The sequence below is a fragment of the Apis cerana genome, linkage group LG3 (assembly GCF_029169275.1).
Source record: "Apis cerana isolate GH-2021 linkage group LG3, AcerK_1.0, whole genome shotgun sequence".
NCBI classification, from domain to species: Eukaryota; Metazoa; Arthropoda; class Insecta; order Hymenoptera; family Apidae; genus Apis; species Apis cerana.
In genome coordinates, this window is record NC_083854.1 from 11,084,367 (window position 1) to 11,108,728 (window position 24,362).

The 24,362-nt window shown below is 40.2% G+C and overlaps 1 protein-coding gene and 1 non-coding gene across 5 annotated transcripts in view; one reads left to right on the forward strand and one right to left on the reverse strand.

Moving 5' to 3' along the window:
• Positions 1-24,362, forward strand: part of LOC107998119 (ras GTPase-activating protein raskol) — a 302,632-nt gene that overhangs the window by 17,154 nt on the left and 261,116 nt on the right. The window lies entirely within an intron of this gene.
• On the reverse strand, positions 18,065-18,213 carry LOC114577603 (U12 minor spliceosomal RNA). Its single transcript, XR_003697787.1, has one exon. It is a non-coding gene; the product is annotated as a U12 minor spliceosomal RNA (small nuclear RNA).

Genomic DNA, 24,362 nt, shown 5'->3' on the forward strand with positions numbered 1-24,362 from the left:
AAAAGTTGAAATTGCATCGATGTAAATTTTGATTATTAATTTCCGTCGTTGAATTAAAATTATTTATCATCGATAATTCGAATAATAAAATCCATTAATAGCCTGCACTTTACAATTGTTTTCGCTGGATCGATCGAAAAAAAAAAAAAGAAAAAAAAGGAAAAAGAAAGGAAAAGGAAAAAAAAAAGAGAGCTTCAGACCGGGATCGGGCGCAATTGTTTAATCTTTCTCTGGATAGCTTCTGTATCGTGCAAAAAGCCATCAAACAAGCGACGCCCAGCGTAATTGAAATTACGGCAGGGACCCGGCGCATCCTGGTAGAATGGCAATCGTTAATTGGCGAGCAAACGGCAACGAATTTAATACACACACGGTACTCCTATCTCGGCTTGTGTACACGTAATAATACGTCTGTATTTGCCGTGGATGTTAACGGATGGTACCGGGTTAAATTATCGAATTGACGTACGGAGTTTCAGCTTTTATTATTTTTCCTTTTCTTTCCTCTTTTACAAATAAACGAGGTTACCGCGAATAATTCGTACGTTATTGGATTATAAATATTTATAAAAACACTCATTACCACGTGGTAACAAGAATAATAAGAGGAATAATAATAAATAAAAAAATTCTTTTGGTTCCTCCTCTCCCCTCCTCTCGATACATCTTAATGAAATTCCAATCTTGATGCATCGATTCCTCTAAATTCCTTACACGTACTTCCTATAAGAACAGGATAAGAGAGCGGAATGGCGCGACTAATTAATTAAGCTCGAGTGAGTGATACACACGGTATCGAGAGATTAGACACGGCGATACGACGATGTACCCCGCACGCATCGCGGGTCATGGTGATCCCACACTCGAGGGAAGACTTTCGTCTCGATTGGAAGAGGAGAAAGGAAAAAAAGAAAAGAAAAGAAAAGGAAAGAAAAAAAAGAAGGGAGAAAAGGGGGGGGAAATAACACCAGTTCCGGCATAAACGCGCCGCATAATAATCAACCGGTGTACACCGGTTCTTTGCCGGTCGGTGTAACAATATCACGTTAAGAAATTGTTTGGTACGTACGGTTAAGAATCGTACACCGTCGACGCGCGCGCGCCTCTGCCTGTCTTCAACTCCCGTATTTCCGCCGCCCATTCTCCCGTTTCTTCTTGTCTCCATTATGCCTACTCCTCGCGACTTCCTTTGTCCACGCAACGTTGATTAGATTCATTTTTCATGCACGTGTTCCTCGAACGTCTCCGAGGAATGCATCGTTTTCTCTCGGTTCTCTTTCAGCCTCCTTTCCTCTTCGTTTCACAGTTCCCGCGGAATGCTTTTCGTTTTGCCACGGATGGCTACGTTACATTAGCTTTCACGTTACTTCAAATATTATTCGTATTTCTTTCTTCCTTTCTTTCGATAAAATATTTCTTTTGATAAAATTAATATATAATAATTTATAGGATATGCAATTACGCGTATCTATAATGATTATTCTATAACGATATTTATTAATTCTGTATCATTTATATGTAAAATATAGGCGTTACTACAAACCGGTTTCCAGCGATTTTTCTAATTTTTCTCACGACTATTATCTCACGAGGGTGATTATTACTATTAGATCTTGATTGGACGGAAAGATATTGCGTAATATTTTCTCCTCTATTCGCCCATTTTTCACATTAATTTTTCTCGTAATCGTTTCACGATCTTGTCTGTTCTCATTTTTGGTTTTCCATCGCGAACGAAACGAACGGACGTCGAAGTCTGTTAAACGTAACGCTCGCGTTTCGCTTCCACGTCCACGATAAATCGCGATCGAACTCTATCCAACATTTATCGCGTTTCGCATTAATCTCGCCGTACGAAACGGGAGCGTCCCAAACGCATCGTCGACGCATTGCCTGGCTTCATCGAACGCGTTCGTTATTAATTATTCGTTATTTCCTTCCACGGATCGATCGATCGTAAATCAGGCAAACATCGGTTCTCAACATCCGTTTAAGGATACATAATTTCGACGCAGAGGATTTCGCAACGCGGCTCCAATTGATCCCTCCCTCCCTCCGTTTAAATTCGCCTTTCATGGCGTTGCACGGCGATAATTTGAAGTATATTCTCACGATACCTGTAGGAACCGTTCCCTCTTGTAGGAGCGTGATATCAGTAACTCTTGAATCGTTACATCTAATCGCGTTGCGTCTGCGAATTCCAATGTTTATCGACTGTTACCATCTCTCGGCGTGGTAAGGAAGATTTCCGTTATAACGATGAAAATTAATTGGTTATTACAAAGAATGTCGTTGTTTGCTCGAAATTGTTCAATTTTTATAACCTCGAGAGTTGAGAATAAAGTTACTTCGATAAATCGTTCAAAACGGTTGTAAGAACTGCGAACAAATATCGCTTGAGCGTTTTAAATAAAGTTAACCTCACTTTTAAAAAAATTTTAACAAATTAAATTTTTTTCAACCGTGAAATCGAATAATTCTCGAGAGTCGAGAATTACGAATATAATTGAGCATCATTTATATGAACCTGTCAGAAAATAAATTCGTGTAACCAGGCTGTTCATATATATATATATATAACAGGAGTTTACCAGCTGCTATATTTCATCCGATACCACCAAGTCTTCTTTAAAAAAATATATATATATATAAATTTACAAACAATAAAGACAACGACGTACGTACTTCTTAATTACATAATATTGTAAAGACAAGTACAAGAAAGGACGATAGCTCGATAGCAGTTGAGATAATAAATGCTCGGGCGAAGCGCGGATGATCGAGCACCGACGCCGTAAAATCTCGTTCGTATACGAACGAACCAACTCCGACACCACTGTGATTAAGAAGCTAGGCTATAATCCAACTTACCAACAAGTATCACTCTTTTTTCCTTTTTCATTTTTTTTCTCTCTCTTTTTTCGGTTGTACCAAGGGAAATATCTCACCGCGCGTCAGTTCCCTTCGATTTATCGCAGCGTGGCGCTGAGATCGCGGCACAGGATTTATTCCATAGCGCACGGTGAAAAATAAATTACCAGATGATGTAACCGTGGAGGAGCGTGAACGGACATCTAAGATGCGCGCGCACCAGCGTATTTCTCCATTATCCCGTCAAATGTTTACGATCCGTCCTTTTCGCAACCGTAAACAGAACGGCCTCCGCTTCTCCCTCGGATGAAATTATCTTATCGAATCATCCATCGTACTCTTTCCATTTTCCTTTTTTCCAAACCTGTCAATTATTCTCCCTTTCTTGAAAGTTCCAGCCTCTCTTAATAAATTAGCTTCCGTTCTTCTTCGCAAACTTGCGCCACGAAGTAGCGACTAAATCTATCCAACTCTGTTGGTCGGGCGTGTAATTAATCGACACGGGATCGCCAGTTACCAACGCGTTGCTTCTTATTCGCGATTAATCCGCGGCGGATTAATTTGAAACAGATAGATCGTTCCGATATATCCTCTTCGTCGTCTGTATTTTGCTCGTAAAACGAATATATATACATTTTACGCTGCGTTTGAAAGATTACAATACCTATTTACAAAATTTATTTAGAGAGGATTAAAAATCGAGTTTGTTTGAAGTTTTATCGAAGTCGATCGAGCACGATCGATGGAACAAGATACAGAATGGAACAAAGAAGCGATTCGCTGTCGAATATAGCAGTCGATAACAGAGATAATTTCAGCGAATCGTGGACAGTCGAGTAATCGTAATCTCGATTCGACGTCAGGGTCGAGCCGTCTGGGTCGTTTGATGGTACATTGACCTAATCGCCCGTAAGATCCGCTATTATCGCGGTGGATCTTCGATAATTGCCGGTGCAATCAATTAACGACAGAGCTGCCTTCTCTCTATCGAAATCATCCCCACGCCCGGAACAAAGATACCTCTGTACACGTATAATATAATATTTATTATTATTAAATCATCACCCCGATATTTCTGCTACGTCGTCCGCCTTTTCCAATCTTCCGCGCGATTCGACAAGAATAGGCCATTGTGTGCTAATGGGCAATTTTTTATCCTTTTGTCGTCGACCGACACTGCCAATAACTTGTATCAAGCGTACACCAGTGGATAAAAATCGTTGCGGGCGAAACGACGATTAATCAATTAATTCCTCGATTTCTTTTTACGATTACGATTCTAATTGAATCAAATTTATTCCACTCTCCTCCAGTTTCTGCTTTCAATATCGCCGGATCGGATTTCGAGAACTTGTCACGTTCGCGATAATTGGGGATTCTCTTCGTTCAATTCTCGTTAAATTAACCGTCTCGAATTGCGCAACCGGAGGAAGGAATCCCGCCTTTTAACGTCTTTCTTAACGCGCGTGTTTTCGTGCGCTCTGTCGAGAGTTGAGAAACACGTTTGTTATTCGAATTATGGTTGACAATATTTCTTTTTTTTCTTTTTCTTCACCGACGAAGAATGGCATTTCGTAATAGCAACAATTTTCGAACGAGATCATCGCTTTTAATTACTGCCTTTCTCTAAACGAGAAATGAAACGAGAGAGAGGCAGGAGGGAGAGATAAAAATTGTGCCCCGCTCGTTGCGAAACGCTCGTAAACGCGTCTGTTTCCCACGTGTTCTTGCACATGTTTCCGGTGGGACGGGTTAATTAACGATGGAAAAAAAAATTTTCGTACGAAATTAATAAAATTGAACCGCGACCCATCCAAAAGTTCTTATGATATATATTCTAGAAAGAGAAATTTCGCGGACGTTTCGACGAATCTTTTTCGAAAAAGGAGAAGCCGAGTTCTCCAAGTTTTTATCGTTCGAGACATCTTGGAAAACGAATCTTCGGTCGAAAAATATCTCACCCTGTTCGCGATTGAATGGATCACGCATCTCGAGAAACTTCGTGGAAATCAACGAACGAATTCGAAATTGAAAATCGTGGTACGGTTCGCATCAGGATTGAGAATAAATGGCCGATGTCTCGCGCATGTTTCGTCCTCCGCTCACTTCCTTTACGTTACGCGTCTACGTTTATTTTAGAACCCGCCGCTTATTTCTCGATTTAGACGCTCTTCTCTTCTTTCTTTGAATCCACGGTTCTGAGTTATCGATCTTTCCTATCCGCGAAAACGGAAGAAATCCTCGAGGATTGATTGGCCAAAATTTCGATCGTAAAATTTCTGCGACACTTTTCCTTTTAACCGAGAACGTATGAGTTTACGCAATTTTTCCTTTTTTTTTTTTTTAATACGAAACGAATACGATGTTTATTGTTCAAGCTTGATCATATGCAAGCTTGATATTGATTGTATTTCCTCTTTTCGAAATTGTTGGGGTTTATTAGCAAAATATTCCTCGAGCTGCGTTTTTAATCTCGCTTGCGGATTGAAACCGTTTATCATGGAGAGAATTTTTTAATAACAGGAATAACAAGTGATAGAAAAAGATCTGAGGAGTGCTTAAGATGCGATGGAACGTCTCAATTAAACTGTAAACTGCTTTTCTTTTATACAAGTCGATGCAACGTACGGTTTTGCATTGTCGCGATGGCCTCGTCGTTTTTTGCCGTTTTTCTGCCAAATGGCGTCTTTCAATTTATCATAATGACTGTAATATTTACCAAAATTGATCGTTTCACTTTGAGAAAGAAGCTCACAGACTACAACCTTTCCAATCCCACCAAATGGATAAAAGAACTTTCTTCGAGTGAAGTCCAGGCTATTGTCCTTAAATCAAGTGCGTTTTCGATGCAAAAATCCAAGTCTCGTCTTTTCAGAGAGTGACAAGCTTCTTTAAAAAAGATTGATAATTTAACGCGAAAGATGCGGAATTGAACGCGGAATTTTAGTCGACGATATTTCGTTGAAATTCTCACGAATCAGGCACGCCTCCTCCTCGTTTTTAATTAAAAAATTGAAACGCGGCAAAGATTTTTCCCGCCAAAGTTGTGGCGAAAGAAGTCGAAGAAGCAGAGTGGAAGCACACGTGGAAGGTTCGAAATGAAATTCGCATTTCGCGCGAGCGAATATTTAGGTTTCGTCGACACTTGACCACCAACTCTCTCTCTTTTAATTTTTATGCCAAACGTGCTCCAACGCCGCTGCTTTTCGCGTGGCGTTTCCCACAGTTCTGAATAATTACATCCTTGTTGAACTACGATTCATACGAAATTTATTCCACGTATTTATTTTAAGGTCATTTATTCTTCTTTCATCCCCCGATAAAATGGAAATTCATCTTCGATGCTTTGACCTTCGATTGTATCATCACGACAAGAGGATTAAAAAGAATTGCGGGATTGCTGTTAAATTGGGAAAGTTTGGACAGAAAGAAACACTTTGCTAGTTCCTTCAACGAGCAACGAGTTATCCGAGGAGTGAGAATTGAAATGTTGAGAAAACGTGGAATATTTATATATGAGAAACGAGACAATTTTCAATCATTATTTATTCCAAACCTCGAATTCTACGCAAATTAATTTTAATTTTTACGTGGAATCTTGTAACGATTATTCAGTTAATATTAACGAGCAACGAGTTATCCGAGGGATGAGAATTGGAATGTTGACCAGATTAAAGAAAACAGATTATTTATTCCAGACTTCTAAGCAAATTAATCTTAATTTCTTCTAACGATTATTTAGTTATTCGATAGTTTATTTTTTCAAGTTTCATGTACCACATCCATAACTTTATTGAGCGTTCGTGGTTCTATTCTCTCGATGGTTGATAAAACGATTAACGAGATAATTTATAGGATTAAAATCCCAACCCTAAATGTAATCGATTGTCAGTCGGCTGGATTTATCCTCGATGCATCACTCGTCCGAGAAACTCTCGAATTAATTTCACTTTATCGTCGGATTTAATTTCGAACTCTCGTCTAGATTCTGGTTCTTTCTTCGGGATTGGCGGCCGTTCTCCTCAGAAATTGCCTCTTTCTTGCACGTGTCGGCGCAAGGAAGATTATAATCGCGGTGGAAATCGAATTGTTTCACCTAGGAAGATTAATCGTTCCTCTTCCAAATATTTATTTCGTGTTATCCTCGTGATTTTGGGAAATTTTGAGATCGAAAACGACGACAGAACTCTCCTATAATATATGAACGGGTTTCCTTCGAGTTTCAACATCCATTCGAATTCTAACGCGGGTTAGAGGCGAAACACTGTGCAAACTAATCTCTCGGATTGCCACTCGAATTTTCATCTATTGATCTTCTACAATATCCCGGCCCACCCCAGAATTATGGCATCGGATTCCAATGTCGGAAATGAGAAAGTCTAGCCGCGGTGGGCAAAAACGATAAGGAAATGGTATTTCGGCTCTTTATTAAGACCATTTTTCACCTCTCTGTAAATTCCATTCAGGAGGAAATAAATTCTGCTCTTCGGGTTTTTCGTATTATTTTAATTTTTCCAAACCATCGAAAAAGTGAAGATAAATTTGAACGCAAAAATTCGTCGCACGAATAAAGAATTATTTCCAAACAACATTTTTCATTCGAACAACGTAAAATTTGTGTCTCGAATGGATGATGTAGCACGAAATAATTCCAATTTGTCCAAAGCTGAGCGACTCCAAAAAGGAACATTACTTCACGACTTTAAACTCGTCTCGTTGAACGATCGTTCAAGCCACGAGGACAGAGCAGAACGTGATCAGAGATGTAGACGCGGTGTTCATTATACCTGTTATCGCTAAAATGCAAAATTCATGATAGCAGAGCACGAAGTCTGGTGGTGGGCTCCTTCACGTAGCCAGTATGGCGGCGAGAAAGCTTGATTAGGGGCTAATGAAACTTCGAATATCTTGGCAAGTCTATCCAATCCGGGCCCTCCTCCACCGCTGGGAGTTACGGCATAATTATGTCGTTGATAAAGCAATCCTCCCCCTACTCTCCAACCTCTCTTTCTTGCGCTACGCGATACCGACACACCACCTCTTCTCGTGGCTCGTGCTAACGCCGTATCAAGCCTCGTTCGCCGATTATACGCGGTTTCGTCGCTTCATTTTCTTCACGACGATGACGATGAGCAAACGCGTGCCTTCGTGTTCCGGAAACTCTTGTTTCTGGGGCGAGGAATCGCGATGAACGGCCCATCACCGAGGGGAAATCGAAACAAGATTGAAATTTCTGAAAAAAAAAGAGAGGAGGAATTGGGAATTAAATTTGATGGAAATTCATTTATTATTCTTCGATCGAGTGAAACTAGCGTTCCGTATGAATTTTTCATCCGAACGAAAGATTGGAGAGAACGTTGGGGGAGAGAATTATTATCGAATTGATTTTCGAATCTTTGCAACAACGTTTAGGTGAAATTCTTTAATCGAGTATTTTCCCTTCGTTTCAGAGAGAAGATTTAGCGATTAAGATAACGATTCAAAGTTTGATTCTAAATGTTCAGATGCGAATTTTTAAAAGTTTTCTCATGCTTTTTTTTTTTAAATTCCATAAATTCAACCGTTTTGCGAATCATTTTTACGTATAAAAAGTACGAAACAAAATAAGAGAATTAATCGAATCATTTTGAATATCGTAATATCGAATTTTCGCGCAAAGTGGGAAAATTTCAGGTATCGCGAATCCTCTTAAGCGATTGAATCGGATATATAAAGTATTCGCAAATTCATGCGATAATTGCGGTAATGTAGCAGATGGCGACAGCATTAAACGTTTAATCGAATTGTCGTCTGGGTCGACTGGGTATTTATCACTCCCGTTCACGTTGACATTTAATCGATCGTCATGCCGGATAGGAGCATTGGACAAGTGTAAATTTCGTACCGAACGATTTCTATTTCATGGTGGTTCCATGTCGACCACCTCGTCCCGCTGTCGATACGCTGCTATTTTTCAGTTACTTGTACTTTTTTTCACTCGGCGATAAAACTGTACCATATCCACTCTAAAAGTTACAAATCACTTTTCAACTATGCTATGTATCGCTCAAGCGAAATTGCAGGCTTCCCTAACTTGCCGTATCGTGCCGTACCTTTCACGTAAATGAACGGTTTTTAAAGTGACTCGAGAAATAGAGAGATCTAATGCATTTATTACATTTTGTAAATTTGGAAAAAAAGAAGAACGTATATATCCTTTTTCCCTTCCTATCGTCTCGTATAATCCATCACAATGAAAGAACAGTTATATATATATATATAATATATATCCTCGAGAATGATGAGCGTAAAATTGCTTAACTCGGACTCCAATATCGCCGATATTGGAAATAAGTTTTCTCCCCTGCGAAACGAAATTTGCCCGTGAAAGCATCGAAATTGTTTTTTCGCGGAGAATCGACCGAGACTCGTCCACCGAGACTCGACAATTAACGAGACCATTATCGTATCATCCCAATTTCTTTGCTCGTCACACTAGCGCTCGTTTCTTCACTCGGCGCGGGTATACAGGTCGATTCGCGTATAGCGCCGCTCTCTCTGTTTCTCTTTTGTCCATCCTCCATGATACGCCTCTTCCTCCTCTGTCTGTGTTAACACGAGTGTGTAACTCTCTTCTTCTCCCTCTGTTCGCGATCATTGTTCACGGTGTGGACGGCCCATTAAGGGCCTAGACGGCAATTCGCAATTAAACGCTCGGCACAACGGATGCGAGGAGGATCTCTCTCTCTTTCTCTATCCCTTCCCTCTTCTCGAAGAGTGGCCACTTTTCGTACTCTTGCTACGTCGTTGGAATTTAAATAGCGAGTCGAAATTCGCTAGAGATTCCAATTCGATTCGATTCGCGTCTCCGTGATTAAAAAAAAGCGATTTTTATTTTTCGATTGAAAATAATTTTTGCTCCCTTTGAATAATACGGAGGGAAAAGTTGCAATTTCAAAGTTTGAAACCTCTCTTCTCTCGACGTTTCGCAAAAAACTTTTTGCCCAAACAAAGACACGGGCTCAGGGGAATAAAAGAAAAAGGAGAGAGAGAGAGAGAGAGAGAAAAGATACGTTTGTCTTTTTGAACGAGTGCTCGCTAGATGGATGAATAAATTTGCCACGAAACGCGAGGGGGGCGAGAGGAGAAGGAATAGGAGGTGACCTCATAGGCTTAGCTCTCGCGTCGTCTTTTTCGCAAATGTGTCTCTGGCCAGGATGATGCTTGCCAGAATGGAATTTCATTTGACGAGTTCGCGGGAAGGGGCGCATACGTCAAAGAGATACCATCGTTGTTTCCATCCACCCGTGGAAAATGTTGCATACCAGCTCTCTGCGTATCTCTCTCTTATTCTCTCTTTCTCTCCTCGTCGCGGCTAAATTTTTGTCGAAATTTATATCTGTATATATCTCTCTTTCTCGCTCCTCCTTCTCTGATGCGCTCTCCATTTCCCTTTGGTCCTGCCGATATTGCTTTGCCGAATTTTTGGAAGGGTCGTGATGGCTCGTATTATCGAGTCGATTTTCGTGGAATAAAAGGCGAGGCTGCAATTTATCGCACCCATGATATCCGATGCACTTTTTACGCCGCCTCGATTATCATTTCCATGAAATTCAATTCGACTCGTTAAAACCCTTCAGCTGCAACCGCTCAAACTATTCAATCGCACTCGTATCGCGTTACCGAATTTTTATTCCATGAATTTTTCTTCTCAAGGGAATTATATAAGATCATCGTTACTTAACGGTATTGAGAATATGATTCTTTCTTTCACTCGTAAAAGATTCTTTCACACGTGAAAGTCAAGTTTCGTTTTTTAAATGCAATTGTGTATAGAATTCTTTTATACGCTTCGTACTCGATATCTTATAAAAATGTTAATCCATTCTTAAAAATTATTAGTTCAGAACGTATTTCAATAATTTCCCTTAAAAAAAAAAGAACAAAATTGATCGAATATGCAAACACGTTTATTTGAAACATTTTTTACGTTATTCCAAATATCATTCTTCGTTTAAAAATGCACTCGCATAAACTATCCTATATCTACCTTATTTCTTTTTCACAAAGGCCATAAATCTCTCTCGTCAATTTCTAGGTTAGTTGCTGTAACACGCGGTAATTGCTACGTGGCGCCCCCTGTATCAAATAGATGGCGTCAAAACCCACAATTTGGTTAAAAGCTAGTAGGCGATTTTCACACGACAAAAGGGATCGCGAATTCCTTTTTTTTTCTTCTTTCTCTCTCTCTTTCTCTCTCTCCTCTGTACGCGAACACTGTAGAGCGGCGCTTTTAACGGTTTGTAAACTCGCGCACGAACGCGGTCGTCGATGCGTGTCCCTTATCTGTGATGCGTGTCATGCATGGCGAGCACATTTCCGGCACTCTCTGTCTACAGTTGCACCTATCCATTGACCCGTCGTCGTAAAGGCTCGAGCTTGGGATCGAGCCGTAAGCCACCGTGTCACGCTTCGTCCACACGCCTTGCGAACCGGTTGCTTCGAAACGACAGTTCCCTCTCTTTCTCTCTCTCTCTCTCTCTCTCTGTAGCAGAAATCTTTCTTTTCAATGCTAAATCAAACGGAGAAAGTTCATAAAACACGGGCGTATGCGGTTCACTTTGCTCGTGGAAAGATAAATCTTGGCTCGCGGTGAGAAATTTGTTTAAGGATATGATGTTTCCTATGTCGAGAAGGAAAAAATAGATTTCTCTTCGAAAGTTGAAGTGTAGTTTTTTTTTTGTTTTCTCTCTTATTTGCAATATGATTACTTATCGCGTACTGGAAATGATTGATTTTAATTCTAATATACACAATGTTGAAATTTTTTTAAAAATACATTTCCTCTTTAATTTAATGCTTCGATAGCAGCAGCAATAAGCTTGATAATAGCAAAGAATTTTTTTCTTGGAAAAGTTTGAGAAAGAGGATATAAGACTTCAATATATCATAAATACATAAATGTGTATAATAATATTTATTGTGTTAAAAAAATTAATAAAATTCCTGTCTGTGTCAGATTCGAATTCGAATGTTTCGCTTCGAAAACGATCGATAATTCTAGTCAACTTGTTAAAGCGAATTGAACGTCCCATCATTATCTACTTATAACACTTTAAAACACGAAACAGGCATCGTTGGATCAAAATGACCCTGTATCATGCGAGAGTTAACCTTAATAATTGGGTCTTTTAATTTATTTAAAATGTTGGTGCGAGAAAATCCTCGACATACATTCGCAAAAAAAGGTTAACACGCAAATCAAAAATAAATCGTTCTCGAACAATCTCAAACCTAGCTTTTTAAAACTTCGTTTGTTAACACCGCTTAAAAGACACGATTCGAAAAACGCGAAGGCATCCATAGAGGCAAGGAATTAAGCCGTTACGTAATATCGGCCACATACTCTATGCAATATTCCTTTGTTGACAGCAGAGTCGCGAGCATGCGCAAGACAGTCGCTAAGGAAGAAAGTTTGGCGTTTTAATTTAACCAGCCTGTCTTCAAAGCACTCTTCTTTGTCATTGGCCCGGCTTATACGGAAATATGGATATTCCCTCGGCGTTCGCCTTACCTCTCCATTTAGATTATTAACATCTCCGCGAGGGGGAGTGGAAGGATGGATCGCCGCAGTAGCTGCACTCGTAATTAAGCGCACTTGCGACACGACGAACCGAATTCGAACACTCTTCCACCATCGCGATAGAGATCGATAAAGCAGGAATCAAACGGATTTTTATCGACCACGAAAATTCTAACCATTTCGCACTTTCTTTCTTCGTTGTGCAAATTTTCAACAAACAAGAGGGGAAAAAAAGAAGAGATTTTCTTGAGTCAGCTAAACTGTTATAATATGTATATATATATAGAAAGTGCAGTCGACACTGCAAGCCCATTTAATCTTCATCGTTTTATTGTCGAAAAAAAAGGATGCTCGATAAAGCACGCGCAAATATCCGGCGTACAAACTGCAGTTCGTTGTAACGCAGCTAATTCGACCACGCATCGAGGGCCGCTCTCGTTTATCGTTCGACACGTGGAAAACGAGAAAGAGAGAGAGAGAGAGAGAGGGACTCTCTCGTGTAGGATACAAGTTCCATGGGGTGCAACGCGACAGCAACGTGTACCGTGGGGACCGTCGAGTCCTGTTCCACCACCTGGATACGAATGGAAAGCTGACTGGTTGACGCTATTAAGGGTTGTTATTTCGCCCCTGCCCTCGCCTTCTATTCCGATACAGCTCGTATACAACGATTAGGAAACGCGTGTGATAGGAACATTGAAATACGAGAGTATTTCTTTCTCTGACCATTTGTCACGACTGATATGTTTCTGAGCAGGTTTTAGGGTGGTAGAGTATCCCTGTCGCATCTGGGGGAAGGGGAAGCACGAGGGAAAGATGAATGATCTGTCGATCGAGTTGGCGTTCGTTTTTTATTTTTATTTTATTTTTTTTTTATTTTTACTTCTTTATCTTTTTGGAAGCCCAAAGAGCGAATCGAGAAGAATTACGAAGAATTTTTGAAGAGGATAATGTTTGCTCCAAGGTTTCATCGGGATGCAGCAGTGGTCAGGCACGAGATCGAAAACTTTCAAGGAATTCAGAAATTTATTCACGCACGGATGAAAGTTTAAAAAAAAAAGAGGATTCTTGTGTATTCCAATTTATAAAAGTTCCTTTCCTTTTTCAATTTCTATTCTTCAACTTTTCAACTATATCCTTTAATTATTAATTATTAACTTTTATTCTTATAAAATATTACGAAAGAAATATTACGATATTATATTTCGTAATATAATTTTAAAGCTGATATGTTGATTGAACAACATTGCTTACTCAAGTATAATAAACAATACGTAATAATTGGAAATGTCCATTGAAGGTATTCCAATATGAAATTGCAAATTAAATTTCCGGCGATATTTCATTATTAATTTATGAATCAATTTATCCTCAATTAACGAATATCGATTATCGGTTAAAGATAAATAATTTAAATAGAACAATTTCACGCATCGATATAGACATCGTGTTGAACCAAATCTATTTTATTTGATCGTTACAAGGAGATATCGAGTGATATTAAGTCATGGAAACACCAGCTAACCCAAGATCTACTTGTCGTGAGTTCCAATTTTCTCTCGCCGTACAACTATTTTCTCTATTGCGGCTTCTAGTCTATCTTAAGAAATAGAGAACGTGAGAAGAGTAGCAATAGGTGGAAAAAAAAGTGAATCGATAAAAGGAAACGATATGCAAAATTATTAAAACGACGGAGGGATTCAACGAAGAAAAACGTAAATTTTATTTCTGTGATAACACGAGATGTAATCGTAAACGAGATTAAATATTCGTTAATGAATGTTTTTAATTAATTTCTTCTATAAATATTCATTCATATGGTCAATGTATATACCGATGAAATCGAAAATTCTCAAATGATGAAAATTTATTTACACTTTCTTAGAAATGTATCCGCGAATAATTAATTTTCAAAGAACAAACATTAATCAACTTATCCATCATTCTAATACTTTAGAAGGATAATTGGATCGTTCGATGGAATCAAAATAGCTTCACACACGGTATTTAAAAATTATTTTTCATAAATATTCATTTCGCGCGGTACTCAAATCGATTGGAGGGAAAATTAATTCAACACGATTTACTTTCACCTACGTACACACAATAGCGTAACGATAATAGATATTAAATTTCAAGGAACAAATTTACCTGGAAAGAAAAGGGAAAAAAGTATAATTAGATGGTTCGACCTGGAATCTGGCGTATTATTTAAAAATTATTTTCCAATAAATATTCATCGGCGCGGTATTCAAATACTCGAATCGACCGATCGAGAAAGAGAGAGAAAGAGAACGAATTGAATTTCAAGCAGCACGATTTACCTTCCGCCACGCGGATGCTGAATTTTTAGCACCTGTTAACCACCGTGATAATCGGGCGGGACAATGGGATGATTCGCCGGCCCAGTCGTTTCGTTGCACGGTATTTAAAAAAGCATTCACGGATAAATTCCGCCCCCCGTCTGAGAGCGGATGGAATTTTCTGTCGCAATTGTGTAAATGCGTCTAAAGGACACCGGAGGCTTGCACCGTTCTCGTACGATAATGTGAAAGTGCCTCGGCCGTTATTCACAGGGACACCGTAGAGGAATGCACTTATCCAATCGTGGCGGGCACGCGTGCACGATTCTTTCCTTCGCATGCCTGCACGAACCCGCCGTGTTTTTCCCTCCCCGCGAGATTGGCAAGCCTAATTGCCCCGTTTCGTCCGCCCGATTCCAGATGCCTGTAATTGTAAGATTACCACCGAAGTGGCTCGCCTTCCACCATCGCCGCTTCAAACGAGATAATCTTCCCCCTCCCGACATTTCTTTCTTTCTTTCTTTTTCTTTTCCTTCTTCTTTTCAGCCAACGAGAATAACTTTTCGATAAAGTTTCGTCACGATTTCTTGTACGCGCGGTGTAGCACGCTATTATCTTCGCACCATTCTCTTCTCCTGAAAAAGAAACGCCACTCGCCTCGATTATTATTTTTTTTTTGTAGAAAAGTCGGAGATCGTAATGAATCGGAGTAATTCGATTTTTTTTTATTCTATTCCTTCCCATTTCAATGATTCAAAATTTCAATTTTGATTCTCGTGATCGATCAGAAATATTTTTTTTCTCGATCCAATGAAATAAGTTAAACGATTAAGAGATAGATTAAGCTGATACTCGCATCGAATAATCGAACGATCCTTCGTATTTTCCATTGTTGTCATCGACAATTGGAATCTTCGTTCGACGAATTATTTGTCCACGCACCCGATATCATCCGTCCAAACCTTCATTTTCTCGCGCTTTCGTCCAGTCAGCGTTTCTCTCCCTCTCTTTTATCGTGCACACGTAACAAGGAGAGAAAGAGAGAAAGCGCGCGTGTCTGATCTCGTCCAACCAGTGATCTCGCAACACCCCTTCTAAGCTCGCTCTTTGCACCCTTCTATATGAACTCCCATATGAATATACATGCATAATGTATGCGAAAGAGTCTGCACATGGGGCTACGCGAGATTCTGTCGGAGTGGTAAACCACCAGCCAGAAAAGATTGCACTCGTGGTTTGCTGCAGTTGCATTTTCCACCCCCGGAACAGCATCAACCCCGGGATTCAACGAACGGATTTTCGTTCTGCCTCGACGATGAATAGCGGAGAATCGGAGCGAGTGATAAATATATTTCGATGTATTTTTAATTTTATCGAAACATATCTCATTTTTACAAAATTTTCGTTGGGGAGAGACGACGAGGATTTCGGGGGACGGTTCGACGAAACACTTGTTGTCGAACTCCACCCCATTATCTCGTCCGACACGAGGATTCGAGGCTGTTCGATGGGCTCTCAGGGCCCCTGAAATGCGAGGAGGGCTCTCCCCGAATTTCAGGGGACGATAGCGCAGTGGTAATGTCCGGCAACCGTAAAGATCGAGATTGCACGCGTGAAATTATCATCGATCGTCGCGGAATACCGTCACGTAAATCTCGCCAGCTGCTTATCTCCGGCTTCTGTGCGTGCAAATGACGAGGAAACGCGATGGAATTAATACGACAGTTGGTTAGAAATTTTTCTTAACGTTATTTTTCGTTAACGAGGAACAAAAGTTACGAGTAACTTTCAACGTTTTTATTTGTCCGTTTCAATTATTTCCAGTTTTCTCTCTTTCGAGGCAGATGCGCCAAGTGTGTGCACGTATGTATGCGTTTCACTGGATGGTTTCGATTGATAGTTTTGCATGCGAAACGTTCAAAGAGCCTCGTCTGGAGTCCCCTCTTTGTCGGTTGGCAATTAGTTCGGATTCGAATTGCTCGGTTTTTAACAGACGGGGAACAATAATACGAGGCACCCATCGGGTGGGGTTTAATCTTTAGTGGGGGGAAAAAAAAATACGGGCGCCACTCGATAGTTATTGTCGCGGGTTCCTCTCCTGTCCTTCGTGCGACTGCTCGTACCCGAGTATGAAAAGATCATTAGAAACAATGGGATACGTGGAACGCATGCTCTGAAAAATTCAATGAAACTCGAAGATGGGAACGATTGAACGAGCGAAACAGTTGTGCGCCGACATCAGTGTGCTAGTTTCAGTTTCCTTGCAGTTTACAATTTTATAAAAAAAAAAATTACGTATTTCGTATTTATTCGTTAAACTTTTCCTATTTCGAACTTTTTTTTTTAATAATTCGTTGTTATGAAAAAAATGTAGAATCAATTTTTTTCTGCAAGAAATTTTTGTTTGATAGAGATCTATCAAGATAAACGCAAAATATAATTTAGAACAGAATATTCAACCTAGCTCCGACTTTAATATCTGTATATCGCTGTTTCCTCATTGTCTCCCCATGTAAGGTATAAAAAAAAAAAAGAAAAAAAGAAAAAGGATGAGAAGCCGAGACAAGTCTGATGCACTCGTAAAGAACGCAAGAAATGCGCGGCTACATTATATTAAACACCGAAGACTGAGAAAAAGGTGCAAAGTGTCTGCCCTCTTCAGGGACATTTCCCTGACGAACGCACACGAACGCGTAATGGAGCTTACGAGGTTGCGTTACAAAGCTTTCGTACTTACACTCGGTGTAACCATCGTTGTAGCCGCTTGCAAACGTGGGGCGACACGTGAAACGCGTTGTCGAGATAAAAGCATGGCCAGCCCCTATAATTGTGTATCAGGGATATGCATGTGCCTCCTCTCACATAATTCGTGCTAAAAATTTTTCCTTCGAGCCAACCTCGTCGGTCGATTATTTTATCATTTGTTTATCATATTTTAACGAGAGAAAATGTTGCGTCCGAGAAAATTTGACAGATCGTAAGCAGGAAAATGATTTTTCATGCTTGTGACGATGTTAAAATACGTCCTGAAAACGAGAGATATGATACAGAAAGAGAGAGAAAGAGGAGATCGCAACGAGCAGTTGTATCTCGTCCGTAAGAATGTTTTTATTTAGATTAGCGAGGCGTGTACCGTTGCGAATAACGTGACTCATATACGTGGCTCGGGGATAAGATGAAATCCAAGGCACGAAATTATTACTTCGCGATAATACGATTACGGTACGATAAAAATAGAGAAATTACGGATGTATTATATATAGTACAATAGTACAAAAAATTCATAAATTATTCATTCAATCTTTGAATGCGATTGGTTTTTATTTACGAGGTAGATCGCTTCACCCGGCCACGCGAAAAAGTAGTCGCGTTACCGTGGGACGACCTTTGCCCCTTCAAAAATATGGTCGCTTGATAATTAGCATAGCTAAGCGTTACCAAAGCTCTATATTTTCCTTACTCATTAGTTTAAGGCACGATTCCAGATCCCGTTTCATTGGCTTTTGTGCTCCTATACTTCGCTTTTTACTTACGAGAAATATAGAGGAGATTTGCCATCTACTGGATACCGTAAAGTACTAGAATTCGAGGGCGGGAAATTCAAATTCCTGTAACGCATTGCTGTACGCGATAAATTAATATAATGCAAATTAAATCAATGAATTTTTTGATATCTCAAAACAGAATTTTTTTTTTTTTACAAAACTTGCGTACTTTTTCAGACTTATTAATATTAAATTTAATGAGAAACAGTAATTGACGAAATATGTGTTTGGTTTCATATATTTTTTTTTCCTTTTTTTTTTTTTTTTATAAATCTCTGCTTTGAATAGTAAATTGCAAGAACGAAGAGGAATCTTCTCTAAAGATATTTGTAGAGGTAGAACGCTTAACCGGAGCAAAGATGACGAAGCTGTTAAACGAACTCTAATGGTTTCATTATGCCTTAATGAACGTCCTATAATTATATTAGATTCATTATGCGCGGTGCTTATTAAAATTGCACGGCTGGCCAGGTATTTCTTCACGAGTTCTTTATATATTCTGACGTTTTCTACGCTTTCGCCCCTGTCAATCCTTTTCCTCGACGATTTTTATTTAAATAAACATTCATCGAATCTCGTACGAAACCTGCGATTATAAGAAGAGCGGCAACGAATGAAATGAAACAGATCAACTACACGGCGGTTGAAACGTTACAGCATTTCAGATACATCTCGTCCAATTACTCCGTTTATTTAATGGTATTTCGGGGCATTATATTATATACAATATCTATTGATCTCGACTCCGACGTAATAACCTTTTAATCTCTCTGATTGCAATAAACGAAATATATATACTTCCAACCGTACAATATTTAATTACACGGATGAAGGTATCGTTTAGTCGATAGATAATTAGCGTTTTCAATAGATAGGAGCTACAGCTCTATCGCTGCGTTAATACAAAAGCAATAATCGACTCGCCTCCGATACATCGACTCCGTTAATTCAATCGTTTAAATTAAACGATACGATTAAATCGATTTTTATCAACGCGATCGAATTACAATAATTTTCAAATCAATTTTTCTCAAAAGAAGCTCAACCCATACCGTTTAATCGGGCAAATACGAGCTTTAATCCTTATCTCGTCGAGACGGTGTCCACCGAGAGTCAGATCCTTTTTCTCCAGCCTTGGCTGGCTTTGTCGCGAAGGAAGATTACGCAACAACGCAGCCATAATTAACCCCGATGTGTCTCTGGCAGCTCTGATGACAGCCGGGGTCAACGCGCACGCACACACACGCACATAATTCGCCAGCGTGTCTGCGCTCTCGGTTCATCTCCCTTCGTCTCCCTCCAACCCTAATTATCTGGGTGCTGCGCTCCCTTCAGGGATCGTATGCACCCCACGCGTTGCCCAATAATCCCCTCGTTGCGACTTCACCCCACATTGTGTGCAACCTGTCACATTGTTCCGTACACGTGCACACGACCATTTTCGATTCTCTCTCCCTCTCTCTCTCTCTCTACATACGTTTTACATTCTCGATCACACAGATGTAACCTGTGTAATTCCACGCGTTTATATATCGTTCGTTCCTTTTTTCTTTTTTTTTTTTTTTTCATTCGCTTCTTTTCTGTTTCGCGCGTTGTTACACCGATCCCATTCGTCGTCCTGCAAGGCGAATTGATAGCAGCGGGCGAGAGTTATGAGGCCAGGTATCGCGTGAGATACAAGGAGGTGTACTGTATATCACGTTGATGCCTCGATCCTCGTTGAAACGAATGGCTTCTGTCTCTTCCTCTTTCTGTCTCTTTATATATATATGTTGAAAAGATGCCCGGATCAATTATCGTGCTCCGCTCCTGTTTCTGCGCCTCCCTTTTGTGCGCCTGGCTCGTGGAAAATGTCGGGGATCGGGGTGATTAACGCGCGCTCGATCTTGGACGAGTTTGTCCAACGGCGAGAAAATTTGTCGACAAATTTGGATGGATCTTTTCAAGGTGTTAACAGTATTTTTTATCATTGATTCTCCACGGATCTATTTTAAGTGTGTTTAAAATTAATAGATGTAAAAATTATGTTATGAAAATAGATTTTAATATAGAAATACGTTGAGAAGAATGGATAGAGGTGTTTGGTTCGGTTCTTCGTTCTTTGGGGCGAATATATTTCGCAAGTCGAAAGGACAAACGAATAAGTCTCGACGCCAAGGCAAACAGAATAGGTTATTTCTGTCGTAGCTTGCGCGGAAATTCATGCTTACCTAATAAAGCCAACGTGGAGGAACAAGCGCGGTTTGAAGAGACGGTTTCGTTGTATTTCTCAGGCAAAGTTCGGATCCGGGAGAAGTGCGATGCCACCCCAAATAACGAGGGTGCAATTTGTCGTCGCGTGCAATATTAAAACCGTCCCCTCTTTTGTTGCACGAGCAACCTCTGCAGCCTAGCATTCCTCTCGCCATTGTTGTAAGCAGAATGCAGTTTACCAGTACCTCGTTATTACCGATGTAAAATACTTTTCCGAAAAAAATAACCATTGCCACCATTTTTTTTCTTTTTCCTTTTTCTTTGTCCAAAGAACGTTGAAAAAGAAAAACGAAAAAAAAAAAGAAAGAAAGAAAGGTTAAAATTATCGTTCGATCGAAAATCGTTGAGGAAATTTATTTTTAAAATCCGTGTTTTATTTATAATTGGATTCTAACTTTCTATTTTAATAAAAGAAGCACAATTTTATTTTCTTCTTCTTCTTTTTTTCATTCTATCGATAATTTCGAACGAAAAAATAGTTGGCGACAAAAGCGTCTCGTGCCAATAATAATATTCTATAAAAATACACGCGTCGACGCTGTCAGAAAGAAGAAGAAGAAAAAAAAAAAACTTCATCGAACGAACCAAAGTGTCGACTGACCAGATTAATCACATATAGCCAACTTTTCTCTCGTCCTTCAAACCCTTTTCACTTTGACGATATCAATGTCGGTATCAATCGCGGTCGATCAAAGGCTTGCCAAAAAAAGAAGAAAGAGAGAAAGAGAAAGATAAAAAGGAAAAACAAAAGAAAGAAGAAAAAAGCGGCGGATTACCCCTCAAAGCACGGGAATCAATTAAAGCACTTAAAGGCACGTGACTCGTGCGTAATACAGCGAATTTTCGAACCACGATCGCATTATTCCGTCAGAGAAAATGGGTGACAGTGGCCGCCTTCCCTCCCCCCTCCAATTGGAAAAAAGGGCTGGTTAATAGTCGTGTCCCCCCTCTTGTGCGTGTAGACGGACGTAGGGGAGGGTAAAAAACGAACGCGGCGGTATAACTCTCAAGGGGATCGATTCGGATCGGCGGAGGGTTGGTATCGATTGCTCGCACGCATCTACGAGAGGAGTCCCCACCCTTCGTCTTTCCATTCGATACTCCCCCCGTTGGATTTTTCCCGGATCGGTTTCCAAAGATTTTTCCCCGTCAAACGGATAACAAACTCCCCTTTCGAGGGAGTTTCTTCTTTATAAAATTTCATCGATCGATCGTGTGCATCCGCTAACTGAGCGTTATATAAAAGATGGAGCGTCGTTGCGCCACATATCGTAGACGATCGATGTTTCTTCTCGTCACGGTGAACTTTCTTTTTTTCAATCGTTTTTGCGTTGGAAAGATTCTTTTCAATGTGTTCGATTCATCGGTCGATCGGATTGGTTTATTTATTTATTTATATATTAGGATATGGGCGATGCCGCCGGTTAAGAAATTATTATACGGATGGGACAAATTAAAATAATCGCCACGTATATATATATGAAGAGTATGTGGAGAACGTTAAGCCGTAATCGTAGGACGGTTTCCATTAACCAAACTGGCTTGCATAATCTCCCATTAACCATCGGCCATGCGGGAGTGTAATCTCGGTTTGGAAATTCAAACTTTGCGGTTCGCGTTAAACGGAAATCGTTGTATCGATCGTTTCGTTCCCTCGATTCAATTATTTTCACGACTTGGATATCAATCAATCATATCGATCATCGAATACTCTTTCATAAAGGCAATATAAAGATAATAATAAAGAAAAATTATTAAATACGCGAATAAATCTCCACATTTCTCTCAATTATCTCGCTACTTTGTAATTATTTTAGATATCGACGCACAAAATGATAAAAAAATTCCACCAAAATACCAAAAATTGTGTATACCCATCGCATCGTTTCTTCCACTTTCCAAAGACCCGAATATCGCGAATAAAAACACCGAATTCCATACGATTAATCCTAACTCGGTCCAGCGGTCCTCGCTTCTCTCCTCCCTCTGAGCAGTGATCCCAATCTCGATCCCGAACATCGTCGACAACGAGCTACTTACTTGACGAACTCCTTCTCTCGTTCGCCCAACCCCGAGGGAGCTTCCACCGGCCGGGATTAAGGGGTGGATACCAGAGAATGGAAACTGCGCGGCAGTTTGTATCGGATTTGCATTCCGTTCGAATAATGGCTGTCGGAGTTTGCCGAAGGAGGAGAAGGGAGGGAGGGATAAGACAGAAGTTGCTGCGATAATTATGATCTTTCCATTCGGTCGTATCGACAGTTTGTCCACCGAGGAAGGGATGCTTGAAAAAGAGGAGAAGGAGGAGGAGGAGGAGAACCGTTGAAAGAAATAACGAACGAGGCCTCTCTGCTCGCTACGTAACTCGAACCTTTCTTTCTTCTTTTTTCCTTTCTCCTTTCTTCGAACGAAGGAAAAAAGAAAGGAAGGAAAAATTAAATCGAATGCAAAGATAATGCGGCGTTAAACGATGCGACGTCGAAATCGTGAAAGATTTTTTTTCGGGAGGCCTCTTCCTTTCAGGAGGCTAATTACTCCTTCCCCAACGATTCGCGAAATTATACCTTTGTTGCGCAAAGCTACGTTTAATGGGTGTAATTGTGTTTTATTTATGTACACTCTGCGAGGGGTGGAAAAGGGTTATTGAAATTATCGGTGAAACGTGGGCCCATTGCATAAGTTGTAATTATTTGTAAAATTACGACTATTTCGTGGCGTTGGAAAATTGGTTGGAAAGGATTTTGAGAAGTCGAAAGAGTGAGATTTATAACAATTTTCCGAATATTACGCTGTGTACGTAATCTCCATCCTCCTTTTTTACAACCATCGCAATTATCGCGATTAAAACATTCGTCTCTGCGTCTGGGATGCAAAAAATCACGATGATTCTTCGCGTCTTTGCAGCGAAGGATGAGGATAAAGAGCGCCATTAAAATACCGGGTGTTAGTGAAATCAATGACCGAGACCAGAAGCGGCACCACGATTCTAGGCGGATGGATAACGAACGAGATCTCGTGATTCTCTCTCCCTCTCTCTCTCTCTCTCTCTGTGTCTCTATCTCTGCCAGGAAATACAGTGGCACTCGGTGTTCTCCGCACTCGAGAGAATCTCGTTCCTCGACGACATCGTAATCATAAATCGCGCGCACGAGAGAGGTACGTGGAATGGAAAAGCTTGTGACAGGAATGACGACAGTGTGTGCAACTTCCTGGAGAAGGGCCTCGCGTCGCGCCATGTTAATTTAATAGCCGAGAAGTCAAAGCGATTCGTGCGACCGAACCAGAACAACCTTCTTCTTTTACAGCTTTTTTTCGACGCTTTTTTGTGAGAAATTTGTTCATCCCCCATGATGATAATTTCCTCACCCTCGCCGATGGAAATTAACGGCGGAAATACGAGAACGAAGGAGAGAAGAAGAAATTACGAGAGAAAGAAAATTGAATTTAACCTTTTAAAGTTAAAATCGATCGATCGAAGCAAGGTTAAACTAATTCAAATCGATATCGGCGAAGGATATAGAAGAACGGTGGGATTTTAATCGAGGAAGCGAATAGGTATTTTTCAAAGTCTAAATTTACGAATTAATAAGCTGAGTGCTGCCCGTGTATAGAATAATAATAGGCAGAACGATGAAGTTGTTGGTCGGGGAGGATAAATTGTCGGCTAACTTGGCAAGAAATATTACCCGATCCATTACACCGTAATACACCGTACTTACACGTTAAAATAAAATCGGCGAACCCCTTACTTACTTATCTCTTCCAAGATTCAGAATGGGATCAAAGCTCGTTCACCACTTCTCGTAGGCATAATTTCATCCCATTGTG